The sequence below is a fragment of the Abramis brama genome (genome assembly GCF_963993115.1).
Source record: "Abramis brama genome assembly, chromosome: 25".
Taxonomy (NCBI): Eukaryota; Metazoa; Chordata; class Actinopteri; order Cypriniformes; family Leuciscidae; genus Abramis; species Abramis brama.
In genome coordinates, this window is record NC_139987.1 from 2537819 (window position 1) to 2556813 (window position 18995).

An 18995-nucleotide genomic window follows, 5' to 3' on the forward strand; every position below is an offset into this window, starting at 1 on the left:
CAGAGCAAGAGGTGATGGAAGTAGAAACACTGTAAAATAAAAGTATTTCAGAAAAATAATCATTTCATTTTATAGTGCACCTGTAAAATCACAATATTTCTGGCTGTCTCGTCTCATTATCAAATGGTAAACCGTCAAGATTTTATTCTGGTTGAACACATGCTCAGATGAGAGTTTGTGGATCAGCATTTACTGTGACCGAGGCGCTCTGAGCCGCTGGAAACACCAGGTCACGAGCTGCACGCGTGCAAACGAACACAGTGCCGCGCTTCACTCTCAAACACGCAGATTAACTGTGATTTAATAAAATCACAAATTTGGGTTTACTTCGCTTAATTGTGCAGCCCTACTGTAGAAGTACAACAATATGCACAATTATTAATCTAAATAATAAAAGAATAATTTGACTTTCTAAAAGTTGAGTTATATCGTCTCCTGAATTTGAATAGATTAAGGCCTCATGCTCAATTATAAATTTCAACCAAAATAACACAGAGCACTAGGGGTGTAACGATAAACCGAACCAGAAAACACGACACAGCCACGGTACGCATCGCGACACTCACGGCGTGCCGAACTCAGGCCAGGCCCATCGGTGAGGTTGACCTCGCTTTACCTTATGACACAAAATTGTTCTTCCTTGACATTTGATTATATAGTAATTACGGTTGTAACGGTACACGTATTCGGCCCACGAAATTTCATGTGTCTTATGTGTACAAGACGAATACAGCGCTGTAGCCTAACCACCATTAACCACCAATAATCGCAATAAGCTCCGCGTTTTGTTAAATTTCGATAAAAAACTAAGTATCATTTTTCAAATGATGTCCATTTTATCACGAAATTCAAACAATAAATGCCGTTTTGAGGCTCTTTAATGTGGCGTGACAGGCCACTACACAGTTCAAGCAGCGAGTGAACGAGATCATCTGTTCCTGATAAACATCAGAAGGTATGCTGAAAGATACAGTACGACTTACTGAAACAGTATATCTCCTGTATCTCTGAATTCATTGTATGTTGTATGTACAGTTTTCAATTGTATAGTTTTCTCCCCGCCTGCTGTACCGAACCGTGACGTCAAAGCCGAGGTCCGCAGCGAGATCAGTGTGTCGCTACACGCTTACAGAGCCAGACTTCAGTGTCAGAGACTCCAGCAGAACATCACTGGGCTGAAACACACCAGAGGCTTTAAAATGCGCTTTCCAAATATGGACAGAAGACGCGACTTAGTACTTCTAGTTCAGACCACACACACACACACACACACACACTAACGTGATAAATCCCTCAGTGCTGATGTGTGTCATACATTGCCCCGTGGGACTTTGATGATAACAGCCAGAGCTGGGATAAACAGTGACTCTGCACGCATAATATCTTCATCATAACTTCAGTTTCCATATACACAGAGTCCTGTGGTCGGCCAGGGCTCGGCTTTTCTCCTGTGCCCTGTTGTTTTCATAAAGCGTGCCTCTCCCAGCTTAGAGGGCTTCAATAGTGCATATTTCAGCACCTCACGCGAAGTTTACAGTTTCTCTGCATAAACACAGCTCAAGCGGGGCAGTGTGATTGGGATTAAGAGTCGATCTCAACCGCTTTGACGTGCCACACACTCCTGCTGGGTCTCCTTACAATCCTCCGGATGAGAAGTGCAGCGAGCGGAGACATGCCTTCAGATGAGCTTCACACATACTGGACAATAACCTTTTCAAAACCATATTTACTGAAAGAATTGTCAACAAGCATCAGATGATTTTAAAGTGAGACCATGTGAAAGTATGAAAGACTAAAAATTTGTCTCTTCTACACTGTAAAAAGTAATTAGTGGACCTAACTTAAAAAGAAGTGAGGAAACCTGTTTATTGGAAATTATTAAGTAAATAAACCATGCATAATTGAAAAAATTAAGTTATGTGGAATAACTTGGCTAAGTTATACTAAGTTATGTTGTCAAGCATTGTTATTTTTTGTGGTTTATTTTCTTAAGGCAACGGGTTTCCTCACTTTTTTTAAGTAAAGTAAACTGACTTTTTACAGTGTTATTATACTTTAGATGGCAACTTCTTGATTCTGTATTCCTACTATTGTATTTTTCACAAATACAGAAATTGTTTAAAAAAAAAGAAAAAAAGAAAAAAATAGTATGAGTAGAAATCTAACCTGGAAATCTGGTCATTTAAAATGCAATAGAAAAACTCCAGGTTTCAAGGGCAGCACAAAAATGTTGTGCTTATATTTCAATTACTATAAAATAAAATAAATATTACTACTGTAAAAATTTATTATTTGTTTAATTTATTTTACAATATCTGTAAAATTACAATCCTACTGTTTATGGCTGGTAAATAAAGAAATTGTTTTAAAAAATATGAATAGAAATCTTACCTAGAAATCTGGTAAGTCCGTGTGCAACGGGAATCATAAAAAGTAAAATTCTTCTTAATTATAAAAATAATTCTTTGCTAACTGTACATCTAGTACACAGCTAAAGAGCCGGACATGGACCACTGCTCTCCTGCACGCGGGTGTCTGCAGTTTCTTCAGCACTGAGCTGAGTAGTCCTGTCCTTTGAGAATTCCCATTGGTCCAGAATCCTGGGAAACTGTCTACATTATTTATATAACAAATGATTGTCTCAAATTTAGCAAAAACTCCACATTCAGTGTGTACAGACAAACTGCTTGTCACTAGAAACGTATTGCACCAGTGTTTGTTAGCACATCTGCGCATGTTTGCTGTAAAGTGGGATCTGGGAAACAGGGGAGTTGCTGGAGTGTGTGTTTTCTGGCGTTCTTCAGACAGGACGGTTTGAGGAGAGACAGGACACGACTGGAGAACACCGAGGGGAAGAGGATTGGGAAAGACCCTTAAGTGCTCTGCTATTGCTCCATATCTCAGAGCGGTTCAGACGAACATGTCTTGAGGTGAAAGCACAAACCTATAGGCCTTCACATTCAAGCTCAGCCTTCCTAACTGAACCAACGCTGTGAATTTGATGCGATGACGACTTCTAATGTAATTTGTTTGAATGGATGGAGAATAATCACTAGTTTCCTTTCATCAAACATCTAAATGTGGAGACTTGCCAGAAGATGCAGAGACGGAAACAGGGCTCCTGTTGAAATGTGTGGACTGGGTGGACTCCTATTGTTTTGCATTAATAATGTTTATTTATATAAAGCACTGAACTTGAGTTGCAGATAAAACTAACTTTTTAACAACAACCTAATTATTATAGTTATTAAATGTACTGTTGTTCTTCTATAGTATCACACTGAACTGACCGGCAGTGATCATAAAAGGAGCGCTTCTAGTACACAAGAACATATTCTTCACCATTTGAAGAAGTTTTTGTTTTTCATGAGACTTTTCCTACTTCATACTTCAGTACAAAAAGTGTTACACTTTGACAAAAATGTATTTCTTGATTTGATATTTTATAATAGGGATTTCATAATATCTAAACAAGATATTCGGTCTCCGAAACGTTGCTAATAAAGATTTTTTGATACTTTTTTGCAAGTATGGATAGTGTGCGGGAGTTCCTTGTTTTTTGTTTATTACTTGACCTAACTACATAATTTCATAACTTTTTTTATTTTTTAAATAAATGTGTTAGTTTTCCTACATCTTGAAAATGTAATGTGGACAATATTTGACAGATAAACAAATAATATTTTTGCTCATCATATTAAAAATAACATTTAAACTGGATAATATTTAGAGCTTCGAAGTGCTGGAAAAGTGTGAAGCAAGGTTATTTTCGTAAACGAAAACTGAAACTAAGACTAAAACTATTGGTCAAAAAACATTTTCGTAAACTGAAATAAAATAGAAATTTCAACATTAATGAAGAACTAAAACTAAACGAAACTAACAACATTTACTGAAAAACTAACTGAAACAAAATAATAATTAGGAGAAATAAATAATCGTTTTCGTAATTAATAAGCTCTCCTAAATAAGCCTACCGGAAAATCACTTTTTTCCATTCCACTGTGCTACTTTATTTCTCAATGTATGACCATTGCGCTGGAGTCTCGCGTCTTCTGCAGCATCACGTGCAAGACACGACGCTCTAAAAACTTTTAAAAGACGCGTATCAAGACCTTGCGCTTTTTCCCCACTGTGCCCACGTCTCTTTTTCCGTTTTTCAAAGCAAAACCGCTTTCTGTGGGAACCAGCCCTAAGAAGCAGAAAGGCCCAAATAAGTATTTCCACTTCATGCAAATACATCTGTACCTTAATTCCAGGTATAAGATCACCATCTAAACAAGATAGGCCTATACCACACATATTAGACAAGATACCACACTGAGCAGAAAACGAAAAGAAAACGAAAAAAAACAGAAAAAACAAATAGCATGTCTATAGCCCAGAAATAGACGTATATTTGTCAGAGTAGAAGTATACTAAATGTCTGGTCTGAAGAGAACATTTGAATATGTGTATAGGCTAACTATGATTATATGATTTTAAACGATGCAATAGACAGAAAGCATAAATGGATCAATACAAGAATAATGTTTGAAAGGATTAATAATTGAAATAACCTTAAAGAATAATCATAATAACCATACGCATAAATTTTTCTTTTTCTTATACACCACGTTTAACAAGATTTCATTTATAATATTATTATATAATTTTTACTTTTTGGTTGCATTTGTTTGGTTCTTTGTTCATCCTCAAACAATTATTTAATTGTTATTATTAAGAGGTTTTCACAAGAGTTAAATGTAAACTGCAAACATTAAACTTTGCTGAAATGAAATGTCTTTAACTGGAAGTGTTCAGTTAACTATAATTACTAAAACTGAAACCGAAACTAAATATATAAAAACTAAATAGAAATGTGTTCACAATATAAAAACTAAACTAAAACTAACAAAACCATTAATGAAACTAACTAAAACTAAACTGAAATTTATATGAAATTTGAAAATGATATTAAAATAAAAACTAATGTAAAAATGCAAAACTATAATAACCTTGGTGTGAAGCACTTGAAGGTCCATGAAAAGTGCTTGAATTTCACGCTCAAAAGGTTGTACTTATTGGTTATTGGCTTATTACTGTATTTATTCAATAATGTAAAAACATTTGACTATTTCTGCCACAATACCATGGTTACAGTTAGCATGTACAAGTGTTGGTGATTTGTGGACTGAAAAGTAGTGTTGTTTTTGGCGGCCTGTTTTAATTTTAGTTTTAGTCTAGTCTTTGTGTCAGGCTGTCATTTTAGTTTTTATTAGTTTTAGTCACATTCATACTCTTTTTAGTCTAGTCAAGTTTTAGTCGACGAAAACTGATGACATTTTAGTCTAGTTTTAGTCAATGAAAATTGTATTTTAGTCTCTTTTTAGTAATGCGATTCTATTTAACCCAGTCAATATGTAAGGAATAATTGACGACAGGCCGTTGAATTATTAGAAAAATAATGCACACCCGAGGTGGTAATGCGGTCACGACGCGAAGCGGAGTGGCCGTTCACCTCGGGTGTGCATTATTTTTCTAATAATTCAACGGCCTGAAGTCAATTATTCCGCTTATACTACAGTTACCACACCTCGAAACATTGTTCAGATTATGTATTTCAAGACGTTTGTAAAGTTTTTGTCATTAAAACGCTCTTGTATGTAGGACTAATTTCTTACGCATCTAGTCCAATGCCTCCGTTGCTAATTCCAAAACGTCATTTTAGAGTTAGTAACGGAGGTTTGAGCCACTGATAGCAGACTAAAGCTGGGGACACACGACTAGCTGACACATTCTCTGACTGTTTTCATCGACTGCAGCAGATTTTAAACACCGACTTTGAACACAGACTGAACGCGCTGAACGCGCGTTTGGGCATTATCAGTCATAAGTATCAAATTGCATTCATAACCGGCCTTAAAGTGTGTCCCCGGCTTTATGCAGTTATTAATGCAGTTATTAGAGAGAGATGTTGCAATAATGAGACAGAAAAGCATGTGCGTCAGTATTATTAGCCTATTTATTTATTAATTTAATTCGTTTTAATTAATTCGTTCATTCTTTTTTCTTTTTTTTTTTTTTTTCATTGACAGATGACAGTAGACTATAGCCAAATAAAAGAAACACAAAGCCCTTTTAACAAGTGGGCCTATAAATAATTATTTATTTATTATTATCTGCAATAAAAATCCGTACTGCAGGACTATCCATTTATTTAGCCTATATTCAGTTTAATTTTCTATTGATTATAATATAGACAGGACTATATACTTTATTTATTAAAATTAAACTGCATGTTTCCATTGATTGTGAAGCTAGACATTGAAAATTGCAGATCAAGCGCATGGGGCTAAATGCTTTTTCTTGTTATGAATTGTATCCTATTTTCCGTTATTACCGTTAACTACGCGAAGTGATTTGGAACTGTAATGCGGTCAAGACCTGCCTGGAACTACTTTAGCCGTGCGTTTCCCTGAAAATAATGCACACCTTAGAACGTTCGTCAACCAATCAGATTCAAGCATTCAACGGCCCTGTAGTATAAATAATTTCAAACAAGGCTATCTTATTATAGGCTATTTAGTAGGCCTATATTTAGGGCTGTGACGGTGGCAGGTTTTTTTTTACCACCGCGGTATTATTATTAAAAAATAAAATAAAATTTTAATATTCGGGGGGTTAAAAAAAAAAAAAAAACTCGTTTTATATTTCCACACAAAGACGCGATGCACTCTGCGCTTTGAGCGGGATGTGGGACACGAGCAGGAAAACACGAAGATATCGATCTCTTTATGATATCTTCGTGTTTTCTACTTGATGTAAATTGGTTTGAAGAGCGAATTTTATCCTCCACAAGGGCAAGATATTTAGGCTGTGTTTGAGATTGCGCTGCCAGAGAAAGTGAAACTAAAAATCACCCACACGTGTCAAACGCGCTTTACAACTAAACTCGCGCCCAATGTCTAATATAACAAGCACAAACTGTGTTAAAAAGAATTTGACATGCAAGTACAAATGTAGGCTATCTGTCCTACAGCGTTTTTCTACTTTACCACAGTAAAGAATACGAATATAATAGGCTTAATTAAAAGTGAACCAAGAAACGTTTATAATAGGCTACCTTTAGAAAATGGGTGAGACGTGACACGTGAGTGAAGATTTGGGAAAAGAAACAAGAGATTCCATGCAGGGATGAGTCACGATTTTTGGATATTCGATTAGTTTATTTAATTATAAAATATCGAATAGGTTGTGCGATTATACTCTAAAATAAAATCTCCATGTTCTGGCGCTAATGCGGTGACGTGTTCATGTAACAAGAGACGCTGCCAATAACGCACATAACAGCTGTCACAAAGAACCAGCAAAAGTAATGATTATGAATGTGTCAAATATATCAATGAGACATTTTAATAGAATAACTAATGGAGTAATATATGGTTAAATTCGCTGATAATCGGGTGACCAGATCGCAATCCAGAATTTAAAGCCGACAAAGCTATGGGTTCACGCACAACTCTCTCATTCGTCGTGACGTTACATTTCGTCTCGTCTCGTTTTGGTCAACGAAAATGAAGAGACATTTTAGCATAGTTTTTATTTTTTAAACCACATTTAGTCTCGTTTTTATTCGTCAACGATATTGCATTATACATGTATTTTAGTCATCGTCACATGACCATGCATTTACGTCTAGTCTCGTCTCGTTTTCGTCAGGTGATAACGGTTCGTTGACGACAATATTTCGTCATAATTTTCGTTGACGAAAGCAACACTACTGAAAAGCCTTCTTTAACTTGTTCACTCATGGAACAATGTTTCTCCAGCGCTGTTTGATCTGATATCTGTGGTTTATAACAGAGAATTCTGCGCTGAATTGAAATGCTTCCCACTAGATCTCGCAGGAAAACTCTGAGGAAATGATTTGTCTTTTTTGGAAGCTAAGTTGATTAATTGTTCGGATACTGAAAAGAAAGAAAAGAAAGATAAACATGGCAGTTGGGTTGTTTCAAAGGTAGAGAAGATTATTACATTTTAATTATATTCTGAAAACAGGCATATGTATTTATCTGGAATAACAGGCACCAGCAATGTGCATTAATCAGGTAAAAACAGAGCCAGTGTTCAATGCTGACTTGCAGATAAACGAGCCGTAACTTCCTGTGGACTGAATCTCCTTCCACTGATCATGTGCACACATTCAAATACAACTCAAGCCTTCACCGTAGGACATCTAGATGCCATTTCACTTGTTATTTTGTACTGCATTAAATCACAGTAGCAATCATTAATGTCCAACATGCCATTCTAACGGCCATGTGATTGACAAGGTGTTTGTAGGACTAACACTTATCTGCAATCAAGCTTTCAGAAAGGATCAAACCGAACTAATGTGGCCTAATGTCTCAAATATATCTCAAAATAAGGCTAATAACGAACGATTATCTTGATTATTCATTAATCTGTTGATTACTTATTTGGTTAAACCAAGAAGAAAGGAGAAAAATAATTTAAAATAAATAGATTTTAATCAAATATTCACTAGATTGTTATTCCACATCTTTCCCAGTGTTGTCCTCCAAACAACGTGCAATCTGAAGGCAGTAAAAACAAAGATAGAGTGCATCTATAAAGGCTCTGTGTAATTAGACATTATGTGCAAAAAAGTGGTTCAAATTAAACCTGGTTGCTTATGATTTGAAAGCATTAGTTAAAATCACCAAATTCAGAACAATAATTAGAAAAACAACTGAAGGAGGAGGAACACACACGCATGCTGTCAGGGCAAGCCTTTATGCAAAATGGAAATACTCTCGAGACATTTCCATAAAATGTAAGTTTCCCCAAGGTAGCCTTCAGTCTACGACACCGATGTCTTGACCTTATCATCTCTGTGACTGCCACTGGTGTGTCTGTGTAACTTCACATCTCGTAGGAAACAAGGACAGATGAGCACGGAGACGTACGAGACGGTGTGGTGAGGCACAGCTGATAGTGTGGCCTTTTCAACCGGTCAAACCCACAGCCGCTGGACTCCACCCGCTAGACCAGGGTTCACCGATCTCGGTCCTGGAGGGGCCTGCAGAGTTTAGCTCCAACCAGCTCCAACACACCTGTTTGAAAGTTTCTAGTATGCCTAGTGAGACCTTGATTAGCTGGTTCAGGTGTGTTTAATTGGGGTTGGAGCTAAACTCTGCAGGACAGCGGCCCTCCAGGACCGAGATTGGTGAACCCTGCGCTAGACACACTCCACATACCTGCAGAATAAACAGATCTGGCCCACACAACCGAGGCCTTTTGAGCTAATCTATTACACAGAGAGTAACAGTGATGCAGGGAGCACCATACACACACACACCTCTGTGCAACAAGATAACAAACTTCAATGCAAAATACACCCAGCATTTTTTCCCATTCACTGGCTGAAAAGTGCTAGACGGCACTAGAAACTAGGGCTGCATGAAAGACGGATAAACTGATCATCACGATTATTTTGCTAAAAAAATAATGATTGTGATTATTAATCATGATTATTCTCATTTGAAATAATATACAGTATATATATATAGGGTGAAAATTCTGGCCCGAAACCGAAACTTTAGGATGCACTTGGCCGAAAACCGAAACCGAAAATAAATAAGTTTGATAAATTGATTTTTAATTTATTTAATAATTAACAGTCAAATACTTCAAATTTTGTAAAAACATTTAACAGTTCCAGCTGAAAAGTTTCGGTAGCTGAAATTTCGGTGCATCCCTAATATAAAAGAGGAAATGTAATAAAGACAATTTCACACATCGCATCTTCTTTACTAACAGCCTACACTTCACCTTACAGGCCTGAGTCGCACATTACAGTACGGACTTCATTTAACCAACTATGATAGCTTCATCACACAGGGAATCAATACAAAGAAAGTTGCAATACAAAGAAAATTCCTAATATTCATAGCAAATTATGTTACGTTTATTTTCTATTGTATAAACCGCATTTATTCACCAACCATGATCGCAAACAATATGGTCACATATATAACAATATACATTTGTGTCTGTGTTTGCAGAGCAGAGAACAGCGCATGGTTGCCAGATTGAGAAGATTAAGTAAAACACTGGACAGTGAATGTATCCTTTCAAGAGAAAATCTAATTTTGGGGATTTTATTCTTTTAACAGCAATTCTTTAAATCGACTTTTAAATCTTCAGAGGGCAAATATTGCAATGCTTATTTTTAATGAATCGAGGGAAGCAGAAATCGTTACCATGATTAAATTACGATTTAACCTGCTAGAAACCACGCCCACCACAAGGAAAAGGCCAATGTCGTCAGAGACCCTCCTCCAGGGAACCAGTGATGTCATCACCAGTACCAGTACCTTTCTCGCATCACCATCGCCACCTTGTGAGACGGCAAACCGATCGCTTTTAAAAGTAATTGCATACAATATTGCATTACTCCTTGAAAAGTAACTAATTAAATTACTTTTTAGGGAGTAATGCATTACGGTACTTCTGCTTTTTCTCACCTGGCTGAGGCAAGCGAGGCTCGGTCTCACTTTTTGAAAAGTTTTAATCATGAACTATACAGTAGGAATACAACCACTATACATGAAAAAAATCAAATAAATCCATGAGTATAAGAGTTTGTAACTCCATGTGTCTGCAACCACAGCGCCGTATGCATGAGGGAAACAGGATACTCAACATTCACTCATGTTCTCCTGTGGGTTTCAGAGTCACTGGGTTTGCCGAGCTCAACTTCCACACGCTCTGACCGAAGACTCCCGGCGGTCATACACATCAAATTGTTTGCAGGCTGGCAAGTTGGACAAAGACCACAGCTAGCTTGTGTTAGCTCACAGAAGAGGCAGCCAATCACTGGACTCGATATAACACTGGCTTATGCCTCACACCTGCATCACATTAAACTAATCGCCACAGATGTGGACGGGATTGGAATGGGCGAGATTTTCACAAATTCAGATGTATGATATGAATCACTTAAATTATGGTTTCCAAGGTGTTGCTATGCAGTTTTAATGTAATGCTAGGCAGTTGCAAGAGTAGTTTACTGGCTCAAATCAAAAGCCAAATTGAATAAGTAATTAATAACGACAGCAGTTTTTCTTAATAAACCGCCTGTCTTAAACATCATAATGCCAAAAGTAAAACTGATTTCATGGTTCAGTAACAGAACTAAAAGGTCTTTCATGAGGAGGATACACATTTAGTCAAACTGTCAGAGAGCATGTGTACAGAGCAGAGCCCTCAGGACAAGAGTTCAACATCTGATCTGGCTCTCGTTACACGCACAGCTCCTCTGGATGTTCAGTGTGTAATGGGAACAAGGCAGCACTTGTGTTGGGAGGAATACACTAGATTCTACAGTGTCTTCTGCAAAACTCCCAGCATGCTTTAGGACCGGTTAAACGTTGGCGTGCGAATATAGCATTGAACACTGAATGCGGAGCCTGGCGAAACACACAGAATCCAGCATGAGTGCCTCCAAGAATTTGATGGATTCATCTAAACAACTGAATTTTTGATATGCGATACACATTTAATGCCATTATTTCTTTCCAAAATGAAAATCTCAGAACATCAATGTTCTTGTATTGTTGACGTCAGGATTTAAATCAGAAAAGGAAAGCATTTTAACTTCATAAATTATACTCACTAGTAAGGTCTTTTCTGCATTATTCCCAATAAGCACACTTGAAATAGAAAGAATTACATTCCCCTGAAAAATTATTTCAGTTTATTTCCAATAACTGATCAAAAAGCGAATTATCCAGTTATCCTTTCTATTACAAAACAAATCAGATTTATATGCACGTATATATAATATTAGGGATGCTAACGATTAATCGACGATTGATTAATTGTCGATAACAATTTAATGGATACAAATACTTGGTATAGTTTGGTCTCTAACTGAAACAAATGTGTTTGTTGTATTCTGTTAGTTGAGACCTTTTCAACGATATATGACAGATGGTTTTAAAGATATTTTTACAGTCATTTTCATGTAAAGCAGCCATTTCTTTCACGCAATGAAAATGGAGCACTTCTAATATGGCAGCAAAAATGTAAAAGCACTTGTTAAGTGATGGTTATAGAGAACAAATGCCTCTTGAGAAGCACAATAGAGGAGTATTGGGCATCTACAAGGCTAAGAACAGAAAGTGAGGAGGATTGTATTTGGACATAAGCTCTTCAGTCATTCATTTAGTCCCACTTTCAGACCAATTTCTTTGAGTAACTTAATCCACGACAGCTGACCACACTGTTCAATGAGTTTGCCCACAGCCACAATAACAGACTGCACTACAATGACACTCAGATAATGGCACAGAAGCCTCTGTGAACAGAAAACACTGAGGACATTGGTGGAAAAGCTTACTCTTTGTGGTAGAAATGAATAAATACTGACTACTGCACAAACAGTAAGATTTTCTTGAAACATTTTTTGAAAGGAAGTCTCTTCTGCTCACCAAGGCTGCATTTATTTAATCAAAAATACAGTAAAAGCAGTATTATTGTGAAATATTATTACAATTTAAGATTGAAATGTATAGTAAAGTGTAATTTATTCATGTGATCAAAGCTGAATTTTCAGGATCATTACTCCAGTCTTTAGTGTCACATGATCCTTCAGAAATCACTCTGATATGATGATTTGATAATCAAGAAACATTTCTGATTAATATCAGTGTTGAAAACAGTTTTGAAAACATATTGACAACATTTAACATAAACATTATTACGCATTTAAAGCCTAAAAATGTAAAATATTTACGAATATTTTAGATAATTTTATAATTGCTTTTTAACCTTTTTATAGATAAGTTGTAGATCCTTTAACCCTATACACCAAACATAACCATTACAGGGCAGAGGTGGGACCAAGTCACTGTTTTGCAAGTCACAAGTAAGTCTCGAGTCTTTGCATTCAAGTCCCAAGTCAAGACAGGCAAGTCCAAGTCAAGTTGCAAGTCCTCGAGTTTAAGATTCTTAAGCAAGTCATTAGTGCTTTTTGCACAAATTAGTGTCTCAGTGTTAATTACTATATGAAATGTATAAAATGTATACTAAATGTATACTAATTTATATCAGGAAGGCTTTTAAAATATGTTCATGACTTAGCAGTTCAATTTCATATTTATTGCGATAAAATTTTCACTAAGGGCACCCATCTATCTCAGTTCAATTTAGGGATTGTTCTTACGTGTGACAAAATAAGGAAAAGGCAGTGAAAATTTTTTTTTCAAACTTAGTGGACGTTGATTGGTTGGTTGTCTGACTGGTTGAATGTGAAGAGTGGCAATGCAGATTTAAAAATAAAAGTAACTGTTCATTGGGAAAATTAATCGTGATTTGCTACACATTAAGTTTACAATATTGAGTCCCTGGTTAAATTATTTGAAAAAAATATTTTAAAATATATTATTATTTTTAAATTATTTTGTTAACGCGACAGTAGTAGAACATTCCTATTTCCATGGCGACGAATCAAGCGTCACGTGACACTTTTTGGGGCTACGTGCCTGTCATTTACAAAATGTAAATCCATCCATTTCTCCCGAAAGACATGAAAGTGAGTGGCTGGTGAACAGGGAGAAGACTTTATAGTTAGCTATAGGCTAAATGTGCGTTTGTTATGGGAAAAAAAAAACATGTCTCAAAATTATATTTGAAAGGTTTATTATTTCCGCTTACTTAGACATCAGTGTGGTTTTTTTCCTCAAATTATAAATGCTTCTCTAGTACTTGTGTATTTAAATGCCTAAAAAACAAAAAAAACATTATTTGGTTGAAAACTGTCTGAACGTGTGATAAATGACAACTGACACGCGCTGCTGAACGCACTCCATCAAGCGCTCTCTGGCTCAGTGCCAAACGTGAGAAAGCAGCGCTAATCAGCGCTGTGATCATGTGTCAATGATACAGTGCTATACTACAGTGATTATTACAACTCTGATCTGTGGTTTTAGAAGGTAGGTCAAGTCTTTCCAAGTCACAGGGCTCAAGTCCGAGTCGAGTCGCAAGTCATCTTTGATTATGTCAAGTCGAGTCGCAAGTCATCTTTGATTATGCAAGTCATCAAATTTGGGACTCGAGTCCAAGTCAAGTCCAAGTCATGCGACTCGAGTCCACAACCCTGTTACAGGGTATAAAAAGAATATATAAAGCCAAATGGACAGAAATTTTACTAAAAAAATATAGTATTAAAAAGATATTTTGAGCAGCTAGCCCTTCGTATATGTAAATACATTTAATTTTTTGGCTGTCAATAAATCAATATTGTTTCAGGGTGTATGAAAATGTAAGAAAATGTGGTAGAACCTCAAATTACGTAAAAATACACACAAATATGTGATGAGATCATGTTGGATAAAAACTAGCAATTGTGTAAAACCAGACTAGATGGACTTTTTCAAAGGCAAAAATGAACTTTTCTGCGATTGGTAGGCGACCCGTCTGAGGCCGAAACCATATTTTATGAAAATCCACGTCACCCTCTCTTTAGTAGCAAGGAGCTCATAGATCTGCACAGTCAACTACTCCAAAATCCCACCATAATAAAGGGTTTTATTTAAGGAAATGTAAAAAGTGCATGAGCAGACAAAATAACTGGTAGTGGAAAAATGATGTAGGAATAAAAACATTGTGTGAGGTGTAGCGAGAAACTTGAAATGTGTTATTTTAGGAAGAAGGGGCACAGAGAGTGCAGAAAGTCAGGATGGTTGTGGGCTGCTGTATGAAAACGCACTCGGAAATGGAGAGCAGCGAGAGCCAGGGACTCCCTTTGGGCCTGTGCTCTCTGAAAGACAAGCCCAATTTATCATGTGTGAAGTGCAGCTCTCCGTTAACACCCCGAACGATTAAACGAGCAGACATGCGATGTCCTGGGGAGCAGAAAAATAACAGAGTCTGGAAAAATCATTGAAGGATCCGCGAACCTCTCGTGCCTGTTCACCGGCAGAGAAAAACACACCTCAGACGTTACAGTTCCTCTAAGTGTCTTGGCCAGAACGATGCCGGTTAAGAGGGCCAAGACAAAAAACATCAGTTTGCTCTGAACGTTGAGTTCTGTTGTAAGACTAAACAGGGTTTAGCGCTGACAGTCTCATCTGCCGTTGATAAACACTCACAATCCATAAGAAATGTTAAATAATCAAATCAAAGGGGCCACAGCTGTTTAGCACTGCAAGAGAATGATGGGATCTCAAACACTGCCTGACGTTCGGTACAAGATTGCATGTATTGCACAAAATGTTTCTCTACAACCTTATTTCAAATGTTAAAATCCCCCTGTTGTGCTTTTAATGTTGTTTATATGTGTATGTGGTGTATTTAATATGCTTTAAGACAAACCATGTGTAAATTCATAAGTCGACAGCATTGCTGAGTATTTTCTCCTTAAAACTGCAGTGAACCAAAGACAGTCTCAAAAACACGCTTTGAAAATCGCTGGTGTTTCTGACGTCACAAACTACCTTGTAACCAATCAGATCAACGTGTGATCGTCAACCAGTGGATCTCTGAGCTGAGTGAGTAAGTGGAGGCGGGGCTCATTTGCATATTCATAGAACCGCGCATACTAAATGAGGCAAGGGTGTCGAGTTACATTCAAGATATTTTAAGGCATGCCAAAAAAAAAAAAAAATCAAGGAAAAAACATTTAAATGTGTCGTTTTGGTGATCAAAGGTGAGTTTTAAGGGATAAAATGATTGACTACAGGGAGACATTGAGACATTTGTGACCAATTTGTCCCCATCAAACAGGTCATGGGTTTGATTCCCAGGGAATGCATGAACTGATAAAACATGTATCTTGAATGCAATATAAGTTGCATTGGATAAAATTGTTCATAAATGTATGTAATGCACGTACACTACAGAACCGAACTACAAGTGTGAATCCCCCAGATTTCATTTATCTGTGGCGTTCTGGACACAGGTGTGTACGGCACGCATTGAGTGCTAAAAGAGCTCAACCAGGTGAAACATGGGCACAGGAAATGAGGAGGGAGGAATAATGAGGCACTTTGGTTTCTGAGTCAGCCTGACTGTACACTAATGCTTTTACAGAGCGTCTCAGATGTATATCTGCACACAGACAGGCCTGTAATTAGCGAGTCTGACGCAAACAGACTCAGACTCCACTTTTATTGCTGCCGTCCTATTCTCATGACTGATAACTACAAATGGGTTACTCGAGCGGGCAGACACATGAAGAGCTCGAAGCCTCTTACCTTACTTGGAGAGGAGCTCTCTCAGTTTGATGTGGTTTGTCATCCCCGCTAGTGCATCCACCCGTATCACAGTCCTGATCAAATGAGGGCTTTCCACTTAAAGCAATCTTTCATTTTACCAGCTGGTCCACTTTATCAAATCCTTGATAAGATCAAGGCATCAGGACATTCACAGAACCAGAAATATTATGGTGGTGTATCCATGAGAACCAATGGCATTTGGTGTCAAAGACATGAAATCTGGCGTGATGCATCTGAAGGGGCTTTCATTTCTTTTCTTCAGAAGAGCCACAAAACAAAAGTCAGATGGACTTTCTATGTTTTTTCTTCTTTGTGGAGCTTGACTGTATAAATTAAAATCCACTTTTGATGAGTGGAAACAACAGCTCAGACATTAAGGTTTTATTGAAGAATTATAATAATGTGTGATTAAAGGATGCCATTTTTCATTTTGAGTGAAATATCCCTTTAAACTTCTACCATGAGTCACTTCAGTTGGAGTGGGATAGAGCCTTGGCCAAACTCAAATACAGGCCCTTTCGCGAACCTGCATCATCTGGTCTTTATTAATATAGTAAACCCTCCAACTGAGCTCAAAGAGCGCGGTGTGAGGCGGCTCATGTGTGCAGAGTCAGACCAGGCAAAAACGATCCATTTCCAACTGCTGACCACCGATCTTTAGGTTTAAACTCTTCAGGAAATGATGGGAAGTTGTGTGCATTTGTGTGTTTGTCCTGATTTCAATCAGAGAGAAGGGAACTGTAAACATCATGACATCGAACACACAAGAGAGAAAGTGAGAGAGAGCTCATAACATAAGCCATGAATGATTGCACAGGCTGAGAAATGAAACGCAGATGTCATTGTGTACATGTTCAATAAATAGAGGCACATCTAGTTTCTCTGCCTGTGTTTCATTAAGGCACAAACTTTTGAGGCCATTTCAATGATAAAGTGACCAGCATTCCTTAAGTCTCTAGACGGTTCTCATTAGGGTTTCTTGTACTTCTAATGCTCATCCATAGGAAAGGGATTTGAACTTTGACTTCTAACAGTTTCTAACTACTTCTAATTTTGTTTATACCTCGTCCTGCACCATTTGTGCTACAGACAGGAATGATGCCTCAAATTGTACAACTGGTTTTCTTACATTTCTTATGCTCACCAAGATTGCATTTATTTGTTGAAAAAAACAAACAGTAAAACATTAATATTTTGAAATATTATTCCAATTTTCCAATCAGAGCAGAGTAGACCAATCACAACAGACTGGGTCATCTGACCAGTCAGAGCAGAGTAGACCAATCACAACAGACTGAGTAATCTGACCAATCAGAGCAGAGTAGACCAATCACAACAGACTGGGTCATCTGACCAATCAGAGCAGAGTAGACCAATCACAACAGACTGGGTCATCTGACCAATCAGAGCAGAGTAGACCAATCACAACAGACTGGGTCATCTGACCAATCAGAGCGAATTCCTTATCAAACCGTTTCAGACACTGTGAGAAAAGAGCTGATGCTGCAATGTATATTATGAGAAAAATAAAGAGTTTTTTGACGTTGGATGCATGTAAACCTGTTGTAAGAGAACCTTTAAAATAGCATAATAGGGGATCTTTAAAATGGTGGGTGTAAAAATGTGAAAAATGTCCTCAGTGTAATGGTTTCCTCTTAAAAGCCACAACGTATTGCATGTTCAGGGTGTGTGTGATTAATTTTTGAACATTATTTCAAATGAAAACATTTTTTTGTCGTAATCTTTCATCAAAATGTAATAACTCAATAACCTCTGAAATTACATGTAAATGTTGTATCTTACAACTGCCACAGTCCTTTTATTATTGACAAAACCTTTTATTATTTCCAAAGTTCCTTCTTTTCAGAATATTGAAAACAAATATATCCCACAGCCCAAACATTAGGAAATTATGGCTTTTGTGAAAAAAAATCTTTTCATATGAAACGCTGTTTTGGCATGTAGTTATCTGACATTATTAACAACAATTCTATTGAGACTTTGAACAAAAACGGCTAAAAAGAAAATGACAGTTAAAGGCTTTTTTTGCCAGTTTTAGACCGATCACATCAAAACAATGTGAGACTAAACTACACAGGTTTGGACCGAAGCCCATGTGTTTAACTTGTGATAAAAAAAAAGCTAAAATGAGCCTAGAGTGCAAGAAGAAAATTTACATCCCAATCCAAGAGAGCGAGCCGATGCTAGACCGTTACATACTTGTGGAAGTATGCTGTATTAAACATGAGGCAATGTCCTGTGACTGTTTATGAGGCAAATTAAAAACAGATTTCAGAGCGTTTGCTAGAGTATCATTAGAGGACCAGCATCTCAGCAGCTCAACATGAAACAGCAATCTGCTGAAAATACACTTCCATCTTTATCAGAGCAGGAATTCATCAAAATCAAAGGCACAATATTACATCCAGACAACTACAGAGAAAAAACAACAGAGTAAAGACTGAAACAATCACCGCACGTAAAACCACACACCCCTCCACGACTTACACATTAAACTGATTAAATCACTTGCATGAATCTGCAAAAACACATCTGACGTCTTGTATTAAGTGCCGGTAATGACAGTGGGAATGGTTACTTTGATTTAAATTATTTATAGCTAAATAGTTACTGACTTCACAATGTCTACCAAATTTCACAGTATTGAAATGTTTCAAAGCTCTAAAACTAGGAACAAACTTTTTATCATTTTCAATTGTTTCATGTGAC

The 18995-nt window shown here is 37.1% G+C and overlaps 1 protein-coding gene across 1 annotated transcript in view; it reads right to left on the bottom strand.

Moving 5' to 3' along the window:
* The window catches only part of ror2 (receptor tyrosine kinase-like orphan receptor 2), an 83158-nt gene that overhangs the window by 49251 nt on the left and 14912 nt on the right, over nucleotides 1-18995 (bottom strand). The window lies entirely within an intron of this gene.